The sequence below is a fragment of the Lagopus muta genome, chromosome 1 (genome assembly GCF_023343835.1).
Source record: "Lagopus muta isolate bLagMut1 chromosome 1, bLagMut1 primary, whole genome shotgun sequence".
Lineage (NCBI taxonomy): Eukaryota > Metazoa > Chordata > Aves > Galliformes > Phasianidae > Lagopus > Lagopus muta.
In genome coordinates, this window is record NC_064433.1 from 13,080,917 (window position 1) to 13,101,528 (window position 20,612).

Below are 20,612 nucleotides of genomic sequence, written 5' to 3' on the forward strand. Positions count from 1 at the left end.
AATGAAGATTTTTAGAAAAGAATAGCTTAAAGTTTCTCACTACAAATGAACTAGAAATAAATATCAAAGATGGAAGGAAAACATTCAGCCTCCACAGCAGGGGACAAACACAAAGCTTTGGAAAGGTCTGAAAGGCATGTGGTGTGAATGTAAGGTCTGCTCTGCAGTGACTGCACTACCCAGGGCTCAGCACAGTGCCTTGTGCACATCTGAAGCCATTTGAGATGCAGAACAGCTTAAATCTGCTGACAGCATCCTATCTGCCAGCCCATGAAGATGCTTTTCAACCACGCTACCTTATGGCAAACATATTTAAAAGGAAAGAAAAATTTGCATGTCTACTGACTATATGCAGGCATCTAGTTCTTCAGCAGGATCTCATTCTAGAGTCCACATGAAAAAGGACATTTGGTGCAAAGCTTTCAAATTTAATTCAGACTAAATGGCAATGCTGGCATCACCAGCCCAAGCTCGAACTCAGGACGTTCCCAAACTGTGCTGGAGGCGGTAGGCGTGGCTGCGATCAGGGCAGGAGCAGCACTGACCTTCAGGGTGAGCCTGGTGAAGTTGCAGAAGGCACCACTCAAGCCAGACGGCACGGGAGGATCTGACACACAGGCAGGATGCCTCTCAGCTCACTGCTTCCAGAATACCTACCCCTCGCACGCCTTTCTACACTTGACACCAAAACTGAGCTCATAGCGCCGCTCTCCCCCCGCCCCACGGAGGCTCACAGAGGCTTCCCACCCGCCGCGCCTGGGGGGCTGAAGGCGGAGACCGGCCCCGGAGGGCAGGTCGGGACAGGAGCGGCAGGGACCCCATGCTCCCCAGCGCCATGTCCTCACCTCGCTTCGCCTCGCCGCCCCGCGGCAAGCGCTCACCCCCGTTCCCGCCTGGTCCCCCCTCACCTCGCTCCGCTCCGGCGCCCACACCTCCCGGCCACCGCTGGCCAGCCGGCTCCCGCGGCCGCTTTCTGCACATGCGCACCGCCCGGCTGGTCCCCCGTCCTACTGCAGTGCGCAGGCGCGGAGACTGCACGCATGCGCCGTAGCGACGTGACGCTCACTGCCGTCAGTGCGTCCCTGGCAGCGCGGGAAAAGGCAGGAAGGGACGGCGGAGGGAGGTTTGTGTGCGCAGCCTTCTGTCACCGGGGTAGAATGGAATAGCTCAGTTGGAAGGGAGCTTCAGTGATTATCAAATCCAGCTGTTTCTTCAGGACTAGCCAGAAGTTGAAGATTGTCAATGAAGACATTCTCTATTTGGATATGCCTTCTGATCACTGACAGACATGGGGCGTTAGCCTCCTCACTAGGAAGCCTGTGGCCACCCTCACAGTATAGAAACTTTTCCTGTTATCCACTCGACCTCCCCAGCGCAGCTTTGTGTGCCATTCCACCGTGTTCTGACATCAGTTTCCAAGGGGTAGAGCTTGGCACCTCTCTCTGCAGTGACACCATCATAGCTGTGAAACGGTGATCACCTCTGCTGGTGCAGATACTTACAAGCACAGCACGCAGGCTCTTGTTCATAGCTGGTGAAAATGCATAGCTAATGGTGGTTACTATGGAAAAGTAGTGTCATGTAGCTGAGAATTTGCTCAATCAGTGTTACTGTCTTCCTTGTATTTGTTGTCATTTCCACAGAAATAAATAGGAGGCGTTACTTTTGGAGGGAGCTGCGTATATGCAGCCCAAGACGATTCCTCTTCAGTGCGGCCCAGACAAGCCAGAAGGTTGAACGCTCATGCTTTAGAGGCATTGATGGCTCAGGCTGCAGACCCTCCCAGGGTCACTAAAGCACCTGTAAATCCTTATTGCTTCGAAGTGGAGATTCTCATTCTCACTGTTCCATCACTGCTTACATTCATTTTCCTAGGACTTGGGTGGTTATGCAGTGAGCTAGCTCAGGGAACAAGTCCAGCTGAAATTAACACAAAGCAAAAAAAAACAGTTACTTTTGAATAGCCTCACTTCTACAACTCTAGTTATTAATTGAGTGACCAATGTGGTCTTAGCTACTCTGGTACTTAGCTTCTAATCTAGAATTCAGACAAAATACCCAGTAGTGACACTGTTTATAGATCCACGTGTCACCATTATTATCACGACATAGTAAATGAAAATATATCCCTTTTCCAGCAGTTTAAAATTACTAAGAATATCTACGTTGATTGAAATCTGATGCTTGGTTTTTTGAGGTGTGACTTGTGAAAAGTAAGATAGAATCCTGGACTTGTATGTGTGCAGATAAAAAATTATTACAGAAGATGATTGAACAGTTCTGTCCAGTTTTTCAGGCGCATCAGCATCCATATATCCCTGCTTTGATTTAGTAAGCAAGATACTTTATACCTGTCATTTAGGTCAAAATCTGTAAGTATCAGCTGCTAGAGATAGGATTCATGCATTAGTACCAGGCTGGTTATGTGTAGTGTAATTTGTTTCAGTGTACATTTTTTATTACATTTTACACTGATGTTGCCACTGAACATGCATTTCTGTACAGATTTAAATATTTTCTTAATTCATACTAAAATGTCATGGTTCTTTATCTTGTTCTGACAATGAGTTGCTGTCATTTAAAAGAGAAAGCAAACAGTAGGCTGAGATTTGAAACTTAAATCTAACAGCAGAAGATAGTCTTTTCTCGTTGCGTTCGTGCTCAGATATTTAACTTTTTTTTTGAGTATCAGTGTGATTTTCAGTAAAAGTAGTAGTTAGTTTCCTTTTAAGTTTTCTTACCATAGTTCTTGTTCATCAAAATATCTTTTTTTTAAGAATAGGATACTCAGTGATTTCATTCAAATCCCTGGGATTCCTTATTTGTCGAATTTATAAACGTGAATTACAGGATTAGATTGTTTAACATGTAAATACATGGAACTGCATGTAGAACACATACATATTCTGTGTGGCCTCTGTATAATACAATATAGAGAGTATTATGAGTGTAAACTATGTGCAGAATTTTCTTCTTCATTTCTCTCAGTCTTTCCAGGATATATTTTACCAGTAATACTGTTGTACATTATGCCATTGAGACTGTATCTGGATTATTACCTAGCAGTCTCTTCCTATTCAGAAAAGTCATTTCAAGCTGATAGAGGTGCAGAAAAGGGCTCCCATAAAGAGCAGGAAGATGAGAAATTATTGCCCTGGAAAGACATTCACTTGGAAGGATAGTTAAAGTGGTATAAGGAGTTACTGTAACCATATGTTCCCTGCTTTGCTAGGACAGTGTTATCATCCTCTTCAACACAAGCCATCCATTTGACTTAAATCCCCAGATAGAGACTATTTAAAGTATTAACTGGGTGATTTTTCGAGGTAGATGAAGGGATCTCAAGTGATTCACTGTACACACCAACGTACAGAAACAAAGCTTAAATAATGAAAGGGAAAAGGTATCTACAATAGCTTCTAAAGTGATTTCAGTTTAATCTGCTGAAGGATATCTGACACATCCTAAAGAAGGATGGGATTTGAACTTTGATGAAGAACAGATATCAAAGAGAGGAGAAGAGGTGTTTACATTAAAGGGTCAGTATGGAAATTGTGACATCTTTTATGACCACTTAGAGTAAGAAATTTTCAAACATCTTTCCCAATATTGTGAGTGAGAAAATGAAGTGATGCTGAGTCACACTCTCAGTTATTTAAGAACGAAGTTGTGAACGTTGTTTGTTGGAGCAGAAAGGTTTATTTGACTGAAGTTTCTTTCGTTCATATGAACAAGTATCACAAAAATGAAATAGATATTGATTAGTTGCCATCAGAATTTGTAGAAGTCTTGCCAGAAATACCCCTTCAACTGTTTTAAACAGCATCAGAGCTATCTTGCAAGTGCAGTGCTGCAATGAGAAGGATCAGTAGCTTCAGTATAATACATAGTAAAAGCAGACTCCTTAATTTCTCCCCAGATGGAAACCTGCCATTCCATGTAATATAGATTTACACGTGTGTTATTTTAAAAAGTGAATAATTTAAATACATTTTTAATGAATGTATAAAGATAAGAAGTAGGTTGGACCAAATAACTTTGGTCTGGCTGAAGCACACCTACTCTGCTGCAGGTTATTCTAGTGGAAGTGGCTGCATAACCAGCTGCACAAACATGACCAGGTTCCTAATAAAGCAGTTTGAGCACATTTTAAATACCGAGCAGAAGCCTAAAAATTATTATTTCCTGTCAAATGAAATTATATACAGGTAGATAAATTTGTGCACAAGTTCACATCCCATTTGTAACTACGAGTTATTAGGCACCTTCAAGGAATCAGCTCACCGCCTCATTCTCCTGATATCAAAACTAGGAAGATGAGGTGTTGTTACACTACACAGACTGTAGTAGAAGATTTAGACCAAAGAGCTTCGAGTTACATCCAAAGAAATAGTCCCTGGAGACAACTTTTTGGGATGTAGATTACAAGAGTGCAATGTTTTTCCTGCACATCTCATCCTGTGTACAACGCTGTGGTGGCCAGGCCCAACAGGCACCATATCCATGCCAGGGGACAACGCAAACGGTGGCATGGCTGTGCTCACAGCTGGTAGAGGTTCATTTGCACTGGTACAGCTGAGGATCTGATCCATAATTGCTCATTAAGTTTGCTAAAGATAGACAAAGATGAATGCTTAACAATCTAATCGCTAGTGATTATAATCACCGACAGTGGATTTTCAAGCAATTAGCAGTAATTAAGCTCTCATTTATAACTCATTAATATGAAAAACAGTAATTCCATGGATGAAGTACTCCCATAGTATCTAAGGAAAAGTATTTTGCAGGCAGAAATATATGATGAACTATCTAGAGCTTCAGATCACCAAAAGAGATTTGATCGATGTATCATTGTAGCCAAACACTGCTGAAATTTCAGCTGGTTGCTCAGGCAGAAATCACTTGCACGCTACCATGATTGTTTACTGAGACTCCAGGTCCCAGGGGGGACAATCTGGTAAAGAATGAGAGTAAATATCATTCTTCAAACTGCCAATAAGAAAAATCAATTCACTGGTTTTACTTTAAAGTTACGTTTTCATTAATCCTCTATTCAAATGTTTGCTTTCCAATTTATTTTTCTGGGGAAAATGGTACCAACCTCTCCAAATAAATTAGCATGTTAATATATACATTCCTTTACAGAAGTATGTAGCAGCTCACAGCAATGTACTCTCCATACTCATGGAGAATGCTTTACTAAGAGCACATTGCTGAGTTTTTTAAGTTTCATTATAGTCTTCATAAAGCAAGAGGGCCAAAGGACATCGATGTCTTGACACAAGCTTAATCAGAACCTTTTATGTATCGTTACGTACTCGGGTTCTGAAAGCTATACTAAAGTGATATCGCTTCCAGTTGAAGTCAGTCCTATCTGGCAATTGTTGATTTACTTACCTTAATGCCTGGAGATAATCTGAATTAATTCTAAAAAACAACCTTGTTAGAAATATTTTACTTCAGAAAGAAATTAACATTCTCTACTTCTAAGATGAGACATGGAGAAAGATGTGACTTGTATGCACCAACAGCAAGGGCAGACACTTGGATTAACAAGGAATTAACGAGAAACAAAAGACATGGATCGTGGCTGGGAGAGTAGCTAATGGCTACTGTTACTACGTAAGCATTTCTGATATGCAAAAGCTGTCATCATGATGTTTCATGGGTCGTCTGAACCAAAACTATGCGTTGGATTCTTACTGCTCAAATCTGCAGTTACACTTAGATGTGCTGGGCTAGGAATGGGCAGCCCGGCGCCATGGAATGAAATGAGGTTTTAACTAGTGTACCACTGTGGATGGTTTACACAAGGGCTTTATTAAAGACCACTTAATTCTTTGATTAATTCCATAGTTAATTCCACTATTAAAACTTTCCCTCAGTTTTAGGGACCTTCTAGATCCCAGTGTAAGTTAAAGGAAACTTTGTTTCCTCTTATATTAAACTTTCCACAGTACTGAGAAACACACTGCATTTATCTTCGTCCATACCCTGAGGCACCGGTGAGCAAAGGCTGCTAACAGCACTGGCTGGCAGCATTAGGGAGCGTTCTGCAGAAGGATGTGCCGCCAGGAGGCGATCTCTGCAGGCACAGTGTGTGATGCAGGATTAGCGTTAGCAAGGAATATAGTCTGCTGGGAGAGATTTTGGTTCCTTGGATGGGGAGTGTAACTGCTGAACCATTCACTGTGAGCCTGATGCTGTTTTATAGTTACAGCCATATCATGCTCAACTTCTATCCTGTTTTGGTTTTTGGTTTGGTTTGTTTGTTTTGGAGTTTTTTGTTGGTGGGCTCTTTTTGTTTGTTTGTTTTGTTTTGTTGCTTGTTTCCAGTAAGTTATGAGGCAGATCCAAACGCATTCTTGTAGAATTGAAAATGATTTTAATCTTTAAATAGAAAATCAAATAAAGATCTACACTGCAGGAGGAATCAGCAACTGAGTCATCACATTTGTGGACTAAACATAATATCACAATTTTAATCTATAATAGTAAAAGAACAGCTAAATGTTGCCCTGGCAGATAGACTGCTTACTGAGACTAATAAGAAATCCTATCTCCTTCTCAGCTTGAGCTGTTTCTTCAGCTTATTTTCCATGGACATACATCTGTCTCAGTCTCACGTCAGCTTCTCAGCAAAATAAATTTGGCATTTAACTAAGTGCCAAGCAGAAAAATTCTGTGCTAACAATTTTTAATAATCGTAATTAATTATTGATTACTGTTAATGACAGTAGGCAAAAATTGATTTTCTGTTTGTACTGAGCTGAAATAATTTACTTGTCAAATGGAAGCGATTAACCAGTAAGACTAACAGCAATTATGTAATAATCTCCCATTTCTAATTTACTATATTAATGAAAAGATCTCTGTTTGGTAAGTGGTAAATCAAGGAAAGAAATGCAAGATAGATTTAGGTAGTAGATCTTTCATCATATTTATCACTGGGATGTGGTTTCTTTCATCTATGATAAATAATACATGAATTGGGGATAATGCTATGCTAACCTTGGTAGGTAAGGATTTTTTACCTTACAATATCCTTTGGGTAGCAGTAAGTGACCATTTAGGACTGACCTCTTTCTTCTTCATTTTTTCAGCTAATTGTCAGTATTTATAACAGTTGTAGTTTTTGGCAAAGCATTCGAGCACTATACCTACACAACTTGTCTTTTATGTAAAGACAAACCTGTGCTGCCATTGAGAATTTACATACTTATAGATGTTATTTTTTTTTCTTTACTGACTGGTATTTAAAAATCAGTTCTGAAACCCCACAGAGCATGTCAGTGACATCTTATGCTGAGCATCTGATTCCACCTTCACACCTGTCCCTGTTTGCAGGTTTGGCACTTGCTTACTCCTTAGTATATAGCTTCATGCCTGAAGATCACAATCAGCTGGTTAGCTTTGGTGGCTCTTCCCACCTTCCCCCAAGAAGTTGTAATCACAGAGTAGCAGAAGCCTAATTATTGCAATTTTTTCCCTCTTCTTTGATACATAGCATAGCAAAAAGTATTAAGGAGGAACTGGAAAGAGACACCTCTGCCAGTATTTACTAAAATATGCTCCCAGTACAAAAGCATTGATTGGAAGGACAATGTTGTTTGACACCATGAACTGCTTACAGCTGTAGGCAATATTTCCCATTGGAGAGTGAGAAGATGTATGTGGTGATAGGCTACGTATGTGAAAATGATTTGCTGAATGCAGGTGTAATTGCAGAGTAAGATCCAAGATGCTGCCTGGGTTACCAGTGACCAGCAGGAAGATGTTGCCCACAGAAATTCAAGAGAGATAGAGATCATGAAATTTAAGAAATCTAGTTTAGACCCTTTTAACTCAACGTGATGTTTATTCTCTAGAGATTGAGGTGAGAGAGAGAGACTGTGAATTTTAGTTTCATACAAAAAGGATCGTGTGGAAGAGAGAAGGTTGGTATCACTGAGCTAGGGCAGAGATAGGAGCTGTATTTGTCCCTGAGAAGATAAGAAGACTTAAAAGAAAAGATGTCTGACAGTACTTTATCAAGAACCTTCTGAGCTATGAGTAAGAACGGTTTTCATCTCAGGAACATCTCAGCTGATGATTTTAAATTTTGAGAACATGGTAATAGTTTCCTCTATGAAATTAATGAAGCTGCCAAAACCTGCCTTTCTGTCAATACGTATTCTGCTGATATCTCTTTTATTTGTTTATATCTGCCAAGATATTGCTTGCTCTGAACTCTGTTTCATTCTGAAAATATCAAAGTCAAAATGGTGTAAACCCACATCAATTGTATATGAAAGTAAGTGTTGATCTCCATGCTAGTCCAGCTTAATTCAGAATCCAATATGTCAAAGTTCTTAATTTTAAGTTCTCGTTGTCAAGACTGCTATAGAAATACAATCCAGCTGCATCAGGCATGGATCTGGGCTTGGAGGAAACGTATGCCTCATGTATGTCCTGAATGACTGTAGTATTCTGGAGACTTCTCCAGAAGTCTTACAGGTTTCACATGCTTGTTTTTAGTACTTCTCATGGAAGCTAGCAATGAGAAAGATCTTTGCAGCTTTTCCCTTTGCCATCCTCCTGCAGAAGATGTATACCAATGGCAGGCATCCTACACTCTGCTAAGCCTGCTACATATATTCTAATGTGCAAATTACTAGCTGAATAGCACAAGTGCCCAGAGGGGAATAGGCCCATGACAGCAATGGGCCACAAAGGAGGAGGCCTGGGGGGCTCTTAGCAGTAGCAGACAAAAATGTTCTGAGGCACAAAGTGGTAGCTTGCTGAGTGTGAACTCTGGGCAGAGTGGTGAAACAGGGCTGTAGTGCAGAGTCTGAAGGTGTGAGTAGAACAAAGGGAATAAGAGTGCAGTAATTGCTAGGATAGGTAAGAGTTCCCACCCTCTGGCACTCCTGCCATCTGCATGGTTTTTCTTGCTTCGGAGCTTAACAGCAATGGTAACGATGTGGTCCCTCCATTTCAGAAATATATGTTATGTTTAATTTATATGTCTAGAAAATGAGGTACAGGGAGGTATCGCAACTCTTACAGCAGTAAGGACTAAGTATATAATGTTGCATGCAAGATATAAGTAATAATCTCCCTTTGTAAGGGAAAAGGGATTTAAACAAAGAACATGAATTCATTTCTGAAATATTGACAGCAGTATCTTAAGAAATGGGTGCCCAATGTTTTGTCTTGTGGAGTGGAATTACCTTGGCCTGCATAGAAAATATACAATATAGTTAATGTATGTAAGTAACAAAATTTCTCTTTTAAAAAACATATTTTCTTTAAAACTTGGGGGAAAAAAAAGAGAGCATAAAGCAAATGGGTTGGACATATATGCCATAAAATGAGCCCAGGACTCACAGCAATGACAGTCATGGTTGTCAGTGCCATAAAAGGAATTAAAAAGCTGCACAGGTCAACCAAAGTGAGATACTCAAAGCTGTCCTTTGGGTTGCTGGAAGGCATTGTTTCTTTGTGAAATCACCCCCCAAAATCTTCTAGCCTGCCAAACCATTATTTGGCCTGAATTTGATCCAAATTGCCAAATATTTTTGTTATTGTTTATCACATTGTAATCATTTTGTTAATAGTTGAAATAAGTCAGCTTCACCTAAGAGCCCTTCTAAGAGCTGCTTTGAAGAGCCAGTTTCAAATCCTTCGTCTTACTGATCACGAGTTTCAGTGGTTAAAGTGAAACAACAGTCAAAGGGTATCACAGCATGCTGAAGGAGTATGGTGAGACACAGCTGTTTGTCGTGGGATATTTCATGTGCCAGTTTGACCATAGGTGACAGCTGTAGCTACATGTTTTCCTTTAACATTAAGATTCTTAATGTAAGAAATGTAATTAGCTTTTTATTTCAGGAAGTACAGACCTCGACATCTAGTAAAACAGTTTGTAACACTCTATAAAAAAAATGCAAGAGATGCAAGGGAAATGTGCAAAGGAATGGCATACCATCCTGCAGAGTGCTGTTACTACATTATGAGGCATGCTGGAATTCAGGGTGAAGTAATATGTGAGAATGGACTAAATCTTGACATTCCCAGGACTTCAGAGACAAGTACGAACAGAAGGTGTGATATGTCATGTGTTTCTATAATTGCAGATATAACTCATTTTGATGACAGCTCAGATAGCGGCAGTAAAATAGCCTCGATCTAGAAAATGTTAATTCTGTAATATTCAAACAAGTGATTCGGCCAGATTCTAGGAGACATATCTCAGTCATTTGCACAGAAGAAAGCTGAAATACATCATCTTTCTGAAAGGGCAAACAGTAGAACAGTCAGTCCTGTTTGTATGCCACACTTCCCCCAGCGGCCAATGACCTGAGTTCCACAGCTCAATGGCAGCAAAGTTGGCTCGGCTTCTTATCTATGCCAAGTGCCAGCGTCTGAGTGTGGTGAGCGCTGCTGTGCCTGAGGATCAGCAAGGCTTAAACCTCTCTGCAGAAGTTAGCTACCAACGTGGTGTACATCCACTAATGCTGGAAGCTCACTGTCTGGGCTTCCCAAAGCAGATTTCCGTGCTATTGCGCCTGCAGGCCAACAAGATACAAATACACTGAAGCTACTCTGCCAAAGTTTTTTTTTTTGTTTTTAAATTTCCATCACAGTAAGTATCAGGACAGCTTATGAATAAGTCTATCTCACCTATCCTAGAATTAAACTGAAAACCTGTAACTTAATAAACTTTTGATCAATTCTTTTATTTAAGAGTTATCTTCAAACATTTGGTCGATTGTGTTGACAGTTTGATATGACTTCTGTATTCTAGCACATTGCAGAATTCATAAAACTAGATTTACAAGTTTAATGGTAACCAAATATTATACAATTGCTTTTTGTAGCCTCCAGTGAGTCAGACTTGGTCACATGGTCAATGATATGGTTTGGGTTGTGTTAGATTTTACAACAAACCTTTTTTCTGCATCTCTGTGTTTATTTATTCAGCAAATTTGACTTCACATGCTGGGCTCTCACAACAGAAGCAGTAAAATGTGGAAAAACATTTGGATTTTCTTAAACACTTCCTTTTGGTGCTCTAAGAATCAGAAATATGTACGTTCTAGTAAGTATATATTTGCTATAGCTGAATGATCTTGATTACTAGAGTTGCAGTAGTTTTTACCATGCAATTTATGTTCAGTTTTGCTCACTCCTCTCTCTTATGGTCCTCCAGATTCTGTGATCCTTCACAGCTAGTGCTGTGGCATTAAAATAGCAAGGATAATTTTATCAGAGAACATGGTTTATACACATGGAAATGAACTTAAATTTTGCTATATGAGTTTTGTAATTCTTTTAGGAAAATACAATTCAGAGGAGTGCTGCAGCAATCTGCTGTTCTGTTATGCTAGTACTGTTGCACTGAATGAGGGAGGAAACAGACTCAATTGTGCTAAATTACTGTGTGCTTTTTTACCACCATATAATCAGCACTGAGGTGTGGATTTAAAAAAAAAGAAAAGATTTAAATGTATTTGTGGCACTTATCTGTGACATCCCAGAAGAAATGAGTTCTCAGAAAAGCATAAACACAGACCCGGTACCTTAAATGATTTGTATTGTGCGCCCTGACTTACACACAGTTCAAATCATCTTATATCACTGATATCACTGCACCCTATGTGCAAACTGTGAATTATGATTTCATCTTTTGTGCACTTTCTGACTTCAGCCCAGCATTTACCAATATCTGAGAGACGTCTGACACGTTTTGCCTATCAGTAGATACCCATTTCTCTGCTGCTTGTGTTTTAAAGAGCTGCCTTATGTATTACTTAAATTATAATACTGCATGCTGAAATGTTCCCTCAAGCGATAGGTAACTGAGGAGACAATCTGGGAAGCAGTGAGATGCAGATGCTGCTCTTAATATGCCGATCAGTCAATTTCCTACTGGCCTCTTTACTCAAAAGCTGATTTTAAAACATAGATTTATCTCACAACACCGAGAAATCTGTATTAAATGCAAAGAGCATGCAGACAGTCAACAGTAAATAAACAGATTTCATAGCCCTGCACAAATGAGGTGCATGCAGCCACATACTGCTATCTGTTTTCATCCTCTGTCATGCAACAAATGCATTAAAAGTAGCTTGTGAGTCTAGGAACTGTTTGGTTTTTTTTTTCTTTGCCCTTCCTGCCTGAGCACATAATGCTGTTAGGGCAAAGGGAATATCCTGCTTGTGTTTCTGCACTGGGTGAAACTGGACGGGTGCTGTGGCAGTGAAAATGAAGCTGCTTGGACTGCTCACCTCATGGGCTACAGTACTGGGAAGTTAGAGCCTGCTACTCAACTTCACAGGGATAAATCAGGAAATAAAAAAATAAGGGCTTTATAGTCAGTACAGATTGTGGGTACAATTCTACTCTATATGCATAGCTATTGATGCAGGATGAGCATGTGCCACAAGGAAACCTCCTTAGAACACCTGACAGGATTATAAGTATCTACATATTCCCAAAGGTAGGAAAAGGTTAAAAGGAAGAGGAGGCCCTGCTTTGTGCCTGCTGGCTGTAGTGTGTGTTGGCATAGATCAGGAGGCAGGAATGAAGCTGTTAGCTGGGGCTGGTCCAGTTTTGGAGTCTATTCCTTAGCCATCGAGTGTAAAAACCTTCTGAAAATCCACGAGAATTGAGAAAGTCAGGAAGGAGCCCAAAAAAGAAGAGAATGAAAGCAGAGTTATTCAGGTTACAAAGGCATCCTAATGTCCCTGTGCTAAAATCATTTCAGGGCCCACAGATGCACATCACGCATAGCAGCTGGGAAAGACCAGTCCCAATTTCATCATGCATTTAGGCTGTTTTCCCATTCTCTGGGGCAGGTGCTGGTTTGCCCTTTGTACTGCCTCACTGCCACACACATCGCTTCCTTTGGAACAGTTTGCAACTTCCAGGCTATGGTCACTCCATCCTCCGTAACTCATAAGGCAAGGAATCCATGTCTTTAGCTCCAGAAAAGTGAAGGAACTTTGCTCAGCCTTTGTTAGTGTTGTCTTAAATAGATATGACTTTTATCACAGAAGTGGGCTTTCATTCAAGAAAGCACTTTTGCTTTCTACTTCATATTTAAAACAAATACAGATTTATTGCTTTGGTATTAAATTAGTTTCAGAGCTCTCGTTGTTATCCTGGAGCCATGTTTCACTTTGAGAATACCACACTGAAGTAGAAAGCTACTTCCAAGTCAGTACTGAAAGCTAATATTTCATCCCAGTTACATTTATGCAGGGAGAGGAAAGAACCTTTCCAATGTCTTGTGGTTTTGTTGTTGGTTTTGCTTTTGCTTTTGTATCGTTTACATTGCAGTCAGGCCCCTGATAGCCCTCTTAGCAACTGCTCTGTATTTCCAGGCTAACACTGAGGTCACCATTAAAAAACCCAGATGGACAGGAGGCAATGTGCCACTGTTGGGAGTTGCCCCAAGCCCTCCTCAAACCCGCAGCACTGAGCTTAGCTCACACCAGTCAGAAAAACTGACTCAGCCCGGATCACTCCAGGGCCTTGTGTGCTACTCATCTGTCTGCAAAATGACAGCACTCACCTCCCATCAATGGGGAACAGTCTGCTTTGACTCTGGGATCTGCTCAGCCTGTTCCAGGCTCCTTCATGTTCCTTTCTCCTTGTCCTAGAGCTTCCTCTCAGGAAATCTGACTACAGATAAGCAACTGAGCAGCCATATGCTTCATTTTTAGTGAATGAAGTGAGATCTATTCACATATTTAGTGTAAAGCATATGCCTAAATGCCACCAGAATATCTACATCTTTGCAGAATTGAACAGCCTGCACTGGAACAAACTTGGAAAATGTGATCAGCCTGAACTGATGAGCATCACCCTGTATTTGAACCATAGTAGTTTCAAATGCACTGGCGAACTCACAGTGTAACTCTTATGCGTGTTTGATTTAATTACCACATGTGATGGCCTCAGAAAAAGCATCTAATTTTTTAATGTACCATATCAGTTGCCAAACCCCATGTAAAGGAAGCCAGTGGGAGGTATCTGCACTCTAAGGAAGATGAATGTACGTACCTTCACTGTACCACTTAGGCTGTAACTAATGCCAGACATTCCTGCAAAGGTAAGAGCTCTGATAAAAGCTCATAAAGCTCCTTACTGATGGCAAAAATAGGAGCCTAAAATTTATGCTCAGCCTGTCTTCCTTACAAATGCGGGTTTTAACAGAATCAAAGTCAACACTGAGGAGCAGTGAATTCTGGGGCAGACAGACAAACATGAGCTGCTCAGTGCTGTCTTTCTGAACTTACCAGAGCTTGTACTACTGTTTCCATTAAGTATTAAAGCTGTTTTTAAAAATAATTAGCTATCCTCTTTGGGTTTGGAGATTTCTTTGTTTGTTTGGAGTATCAGGGCTGTAGTAAGTGTCCTACAAGAGCCTAAGACTATTTGTTAGCAGTGTGCCATCTCCTCTCCTCCCATCCATCCAATGAGGTGCTTGGGATTCCCCATCTCCATGGCAGGCTACTCAGAGCTCCCGCCCTCCTTGGTTTTGGCTCATTTTGCAATGGCTTAAAAGAGAGAACTATTACTTAAGATGATGATTTAGCATTAATATGAGAAGGATCTTTGAAAACTGTGTCATTTACATCATGTACTGCATCCCAAAATCCCACACCATTGTCTAGATTTACCCATCCATCCGCACAGACTTGGACTGGGCACACCAGAGAAGGCAGTCATTAACAGTGCAAAGATTTAATTTTATGACAAAATACTTCCATTTTTCTCCATCTCCTTTGAGACTTGCCTGCACACTCCTTTAGCTCCAGGTTTTGTTGTCCACTGTGTGTCAGTGCATCCACTCCAGCCTCTGGAGAAGCATAGAAAGCACTAAATGCCAAATAAAAATGAATTGAAAAGCAAAAGGTAAGAGACAAGACCAGCTGTTCTCACCTAACGGTGTGCCTGATTTCTTTCCTATGCCTGTTTCCTTTATTACATGAGCACACCTCTTAGCAGGCATAGCAAAGGGAAGCATTTTCTGTGTGCACAGCTTAGACCACACCTGGAAGCAAAAATTTTTTAGCCTATCTTAAGAACAGGCAGTTATTAGAATAGGCAGTTCCAGTGTCTCTTACAGCCCATGGGCACCAAGAGCAGGCTTTAATGTCCCTGTCTCCTTGCTGGGAGCCAGCTGTCCTGATGCTCTTGGTGGCCCTAGAAGAGAGTTGGTCGCAACTGTGGGACCCCATAGCCTGCCTGCAACAAGTCCTGATTTCTGCAGCTTCCTCACTTCTTTCAGTTCAGGGGCTTGAGCTCCAGCATGCAGCCACTCAACCAGACTTCTGTGCATGACAGTGGCACTTGGGAGCTGAATTGTTGTTACCAAACCCGGTTGCACTCAAATGAGGGAAGTTCCGATGAATGGTACACGTGCTGAAATAGTCAAAGGAGGAAGGATTTTTCCTATGAAGCAAAGTACACTTTAGCTGAATAAGTTTGCCTCACAAAAAAAAAAAAACACAAAAAACAAAACAACGTTATCACACAGCAACGTGAGTAAAATAATTGAGGTATTCTGTACTTTCTAGATAAGCTTTCTAGCCAGAAGAGCATAGACCGACTAATCCTTAGTACGGCTTTCTAATTTCTCGAGTCTGAGGTAACACATAAGTGACCAGTTAACCTCCAGCAGCTGCAGGATCTGACTGCAGGCGTCCCAGTCCATGTGCCTGCCTGCCCACGGGCCCTTCCCTTCCTGCAGAGGGAGCCAACCTCAGCCTCCAGGATGGAGCCCAACCTCCCAGCCCCAAACACACCGATGGTCCTATCTGAGCCTTCCTGCAAAGCAGGAAGGAACTGGTGGTAGTTTGGCCAGAAAGATGCTGTCTTCACCTGCACGTCTGCAGCTGTGGAAAGCACTCTGGGAACCCAAAAAAGCAAGTGAGCCTGAGAGCAGTCATCTGCTTGCTTGTCACCACAAGGATGAGGTGTACATCTTCAGCAATTTTTTTACAGGGATCGTGTTATCCAGATCATCTCTGTAACAGAAACCTTGGCTACTTTCCATTCCACTCACAGCAAGAGAAGTCTTCACCAGGCTCAGCAGATTATAATTCACAAATCTTTGCAGCCACTGCTAAGCAGCAGTAGCCCATTCTTTCGGATATACTGTTAGCATCACAGAACAAAAAGCACGGAGAACATGATCAGAAATCAGAACAGGTAGGTATGGCAAGAATATTTAATAGCCATTTTAAGTTCTTCTTAATCCAACTTTCATGCTTGAATTTACAAAGAGTCCATGATACAAGGTTGTGTTTTTCTTATCTGCATGTTATCAAATGCAGCTGGAAGGGCCCCAACACCATTAGATTTTAGAAAGTCTCAAAAATCTGAAGAAATTTTTAGATTTCACCCAAGTCCTCAAGCAATTCAGGTTCCCTATGAGTAGCAGGAATGCTGCCACAATGCTTACTGCCTGTAAGCTTTTTGTGTTTGCATTCTTTCTGTGACACATGTGAATGAAGTTGCTCTGAGTATGATAAATTAATACTTACTCAAATCTCCTGTCCCCTTTCCCTTACCTCCTAGCATTTTGTTCCCTGTAGCAATAAATGGCTTCTCACTCTTTCTTCAGTTTCTTTTAAGCTAAACATAAAAACCAGCACAAAGTTTCCAGATCCACGTTTGGAATCAAAGAGGTTTTCAAGTCTTTGAATATCGGCACCAACTCCTCCCAAATACACGGCAGCTCAGGAACTCCAGCTGAAAGTATTCTGCAAGTATTTACCAAGCAGTGCAGCCGAACCAGCTTTACTATGTGCTTGAAATGAGCACTGCCAGTGCCCCTTCTTTGTCAGGATTTTGGCATATACGATCACTTCTTGAGTGCAGCATTCCATGTGTTCCCACACCGTGAGATCAGGAAGGCAATATTTTTAGGTGACTGGCAACTGATAGTGCACCAAATCAGCTTGAAGTCTCCTGGTTTCTAATCTCCAAAAAGGCACTGGTGTCCTATACTAAAGAGGTTCAATAAAGCTTGATGTTAAAAAGAGTTTTAAGGATGGAACGTGATGGGAAGCCCAGTGAGTTTCTGGGTATATTGAAAATGCTGCAGACATTTTGTGTTGTGTATTAGCTGCCTTTCTGTAAGCTAGACTCTTAGCCAAGCATAGACAGCACTGCTCACAGGCAACGGAGCCATGATTCAGATGAACGGCGGGTGGTACAACTGTATGATGTGAGATGACAGCATGCAGTTTAGTCTTCCGTATCTCTGTGCACTGAGTTTTTGACACATCAGGGATGAACCAGTGCCACAAAGTACACACTACCTACGTGGCCAGATGCACAGATGCCACTTGTTCCTAAAACTCTCCAAGAGCAGTACACCAGATGTTATTATGGAGGAGGCTTTTGCTCACTGCAGCTGCACATTTAATAATTTAAAGATGTGGCACATATTACAGCTACAAGGGAATGTTCATCATTTACTATTTAACCATGAAGGATTTTGAATATTTCTAAAGGACTTTGCTATTCTCTTATACTTGTTTTTTGGTATTAGGTGTTCAGGAGATTTTTTGCCAAGGAAATAACTGCAATCCTACCTGCGGGTTTTTCTATGAGCATCAGAAAGCAGACTTTTATATGCATATTTATGCAGATGCATAATGTTCTTCAGCTTTATGCTATCTACAGCTCCTTACATACTGTTCTGTCTCCAGAGGAATACAGAACAAAATAACACTTGAAGGATCAGTAATCCCACATTTTTAATGTAAGTTCCAGGTTTCAGTTAAGCAAACCATCAGCATTACATGCTGTTGTTAGGGCAAAAGAAGGTTGAACAGCCTCTGAGCAAGGATATTAGCTGTCTTTTTTTACTATACTCTGAAGAGAGCAATAATAGCAATGCAAAATGCATAATATGAGTCACTGACTGCAAGTATATGGGAGGTCATGTTGACTGACAAAAGTGTTCAAGAGATTACGTGAGGACTTGAATGAAACTCATCCTAAGAGCCTTAAAGCTGTGCAGCCATCTGGGGACTTGGGTTTGGCACTCTGGTACACCTGTTGCAGTTGCATGTAAACCTACAGCTGTTTGTCCAGGATCTCTGTGATAGGGTGTTTTGAGCCTCACCTTCATTTCGCACTGAAGGACATGGGAAAAACTCCATAATTCCTTTGTGTGTATTAAACTTTCATGCTAGCAGAAGTCCATGTTTGTGTAGCTCCTAGTGGCTCTGATTCATAGAGCCCTGGTTCACATCAGCACGGTCATCAGGGGTGAGGGATCCTTGTATCCCTGATGCGGAAGCAGTAGGCCTTTTGGAGCACTTTGCCCTTGCCCCCCCTCTTTGATAGGAGGCCAGGAAACAAAATGGGAAGATTCAGAGCTGGCGGTTGTTGTTTTCTCCATCTGGAAAAGAAAACATTGCTGCTCCGTCTTTCTTCAAGGCTAAGACCAGCTAGTAAGTGAACCTACTTATTTTTGAGGATTCCATTGTTTGAGACCTAAGAAAGCCTTACTTGAGTTCAATACTTTGATGTAAAATGTTGAGAAAAAGGATTTTTTTGAAGAGTATGGTAGCTGTGATGATGTAAGGTTATATGTAAGGTGTGGCTTTCAGGAGGAGGCAACATCTGATGATACTAGAAGAAAGTTGGGTGAAAGGGATGTTCTTTCCATCTTACCTGAAGAGCTTTTATGCCTGAAAGATCTCCCTTTTCCATCCATATCAGGCAATCAAAAAAAGAGCTAACCTCTCCATAAACACCTTGTCTCTGGAGGTAGAAAATATCATCTCTCCCTGTTGGCTCTGCTGTGGAATGCTGGCACCTGTAAGTTGATTTTCTTCTGAAGACTCTTCTCACTGCTTGAATCCATCATGGAGAGCTTTAAATAATATGCTTCTCTGTACTCAAGTTTTCTCTCTGTATTTTCTGCTTCAAGAATAGTGTGCTCCAATATTAAAGCAAACTTCACTTCTACAACCAAAACAATAAAAGCCAGATATTTTTGGTTTTTTTTCTTCCCAGTGTGACATGGAGTAGGTGATGTAGTTTGTCAGCCCAAGTAGGAGCCCAGGCACAGCCCCACAAATCCTCCTGCATACCTGACTGGTCACTTGAGATCATAAGGAGATTGGAACAGGGAATTTTGCTGCTAGTGTCTTATTAGAGTATCTCTTCCACTTGTACTATGATCCTTTTCAAGATGTTCCTACAGAAAGTATGAATTAATGTGCCACGTCATTACTTAATATTGAAAAAAACAAAAAACAACAAAAGAGCACCTCTGTTGTCAGAGTTGCAAGTACAAGTATTCTGGGAAGTTCATTAGTATTCTTCACCAGATAAATTTGGAAACATAGCAGTACATGCTAAATGATGAGAAGATTCTAAGGTGTCTCTCTGAGGGAAATGACTTCTCTTCCCCAGTGGGTTGTTGTGATTACTTGGAAACTGCATAATCAGAGATGGTGATGCCTGTCGCTTCTCCTGAATGATTAGAAACCTCTGCTGTCAGAAAATATTTAGAGTATAGTTTGTCTTTCATTGCTTTCAGTTCCCAAAGCAATTACATCAGAAAGACTTAAAATGGACCAGTGTGGTTTTCTTTAGAAGCGATGCAGTTTTATCACTAGCAACCTACTGTAGATGTGTAAGAGAATGTGTGGGTGTCTATCCTGCCAGAATCATTATTGCCCTGGTGATATCTTTGTTCTGATTTCTTTACCTGCCCAAGGGATGCCACTACTCTGAGGACTGTCTCCAGCCCTGATATTTGGAAGCTATGGAATATTCATCCATAAAGTGAGAGATACTTTCTCCTCTCATTGTATGAGTGGTTGAATTGGATAACAGTGTGTATTTGTAAGTACATCACTGGTGTTTGAAAAATCATCTCCAAGCTGTACATGATCACAGAGGCAGTGAAATTCCACTAAATATAAAGAGGAACAGTAACTTATGAGCCGAACTCCTGTATCTAGCAAAAGCATAAATATGCAACTAAAAATCAAATGAAAAATATTCAAAGTCTTTTCAATTCCTCCTTGAGTCCTCAGGGAAGAAAGCAAGAGATAGTAAAGTAACAACAGAGAATAGAGAGGATATCTATAAGCAGGCCAAGCTGCTTAGAGAAAGGCATGTTTTGAAACATAACCCAGAGGAATTTAAAAGAGTGCGAGGAGAAAAAGAGAAAGTACAGACAGCACCAAGAGGGTACCGACAAGTATCCTGGTCTGTCCTATAACTTTGATCCATACAAGGTCCTGGCATGGCACTTAGCAATTCTTACCTTACATCGTTTTGCACCTTTTTGCTTCTGATTACTCTTGTATAAGCAGTATACATTCAAATGCAGAACACTGGTCTCTGTTCTGGCAGGACATAGAGACAAATGGCTATTAAATATAACAGATAATCATCCATGATCAAACTCAGAGATCTGCAGAAAGAAGGTCAGAGACTGTATGCTCTGCACAGCATCCAGATCACTGTCAGAGAAGATATCTGTTATGGTGAAGAGTAAATCTGAACAGACTGATAAAGCAACCACAGCTGTAATCATTAAAAAAATAGTTTATGGCAATCAACAGAACTCAAGTAGTCCA

The 20,612-nt window shown here is 40.9% G+C and overlaps 1 protein-coding gene across 4 annotated transcripts in view; it reads right to left on the reverse strand.

The window, feature by feature from the left end:
- Window positions 1-1,058, reverse strand: part of ORC5 (origin recognition complex subunit 5) — a 70,061-nt gene extending 69,003 nt beyond the window's left edge. Inside the window, exon 1 of one of the 4 annotated variants that reach the window (XM_048942531.1) lies at window positions 909-1,054. The gene's annotated coding sequence lies outside the window, so the exon portion shown is untranslated. Of the gene's footprint in view, window positions 1-545; window positions 650-908 lie in introns of those variants that run through there. The other 3 variants (XM_048942539.1, XM_048942558.1, XM_048942548.1) reach the window with 3 other exon arrangements.
- Window positions 1,059-20,612: the final 19,554 nt, after the last annotated feature.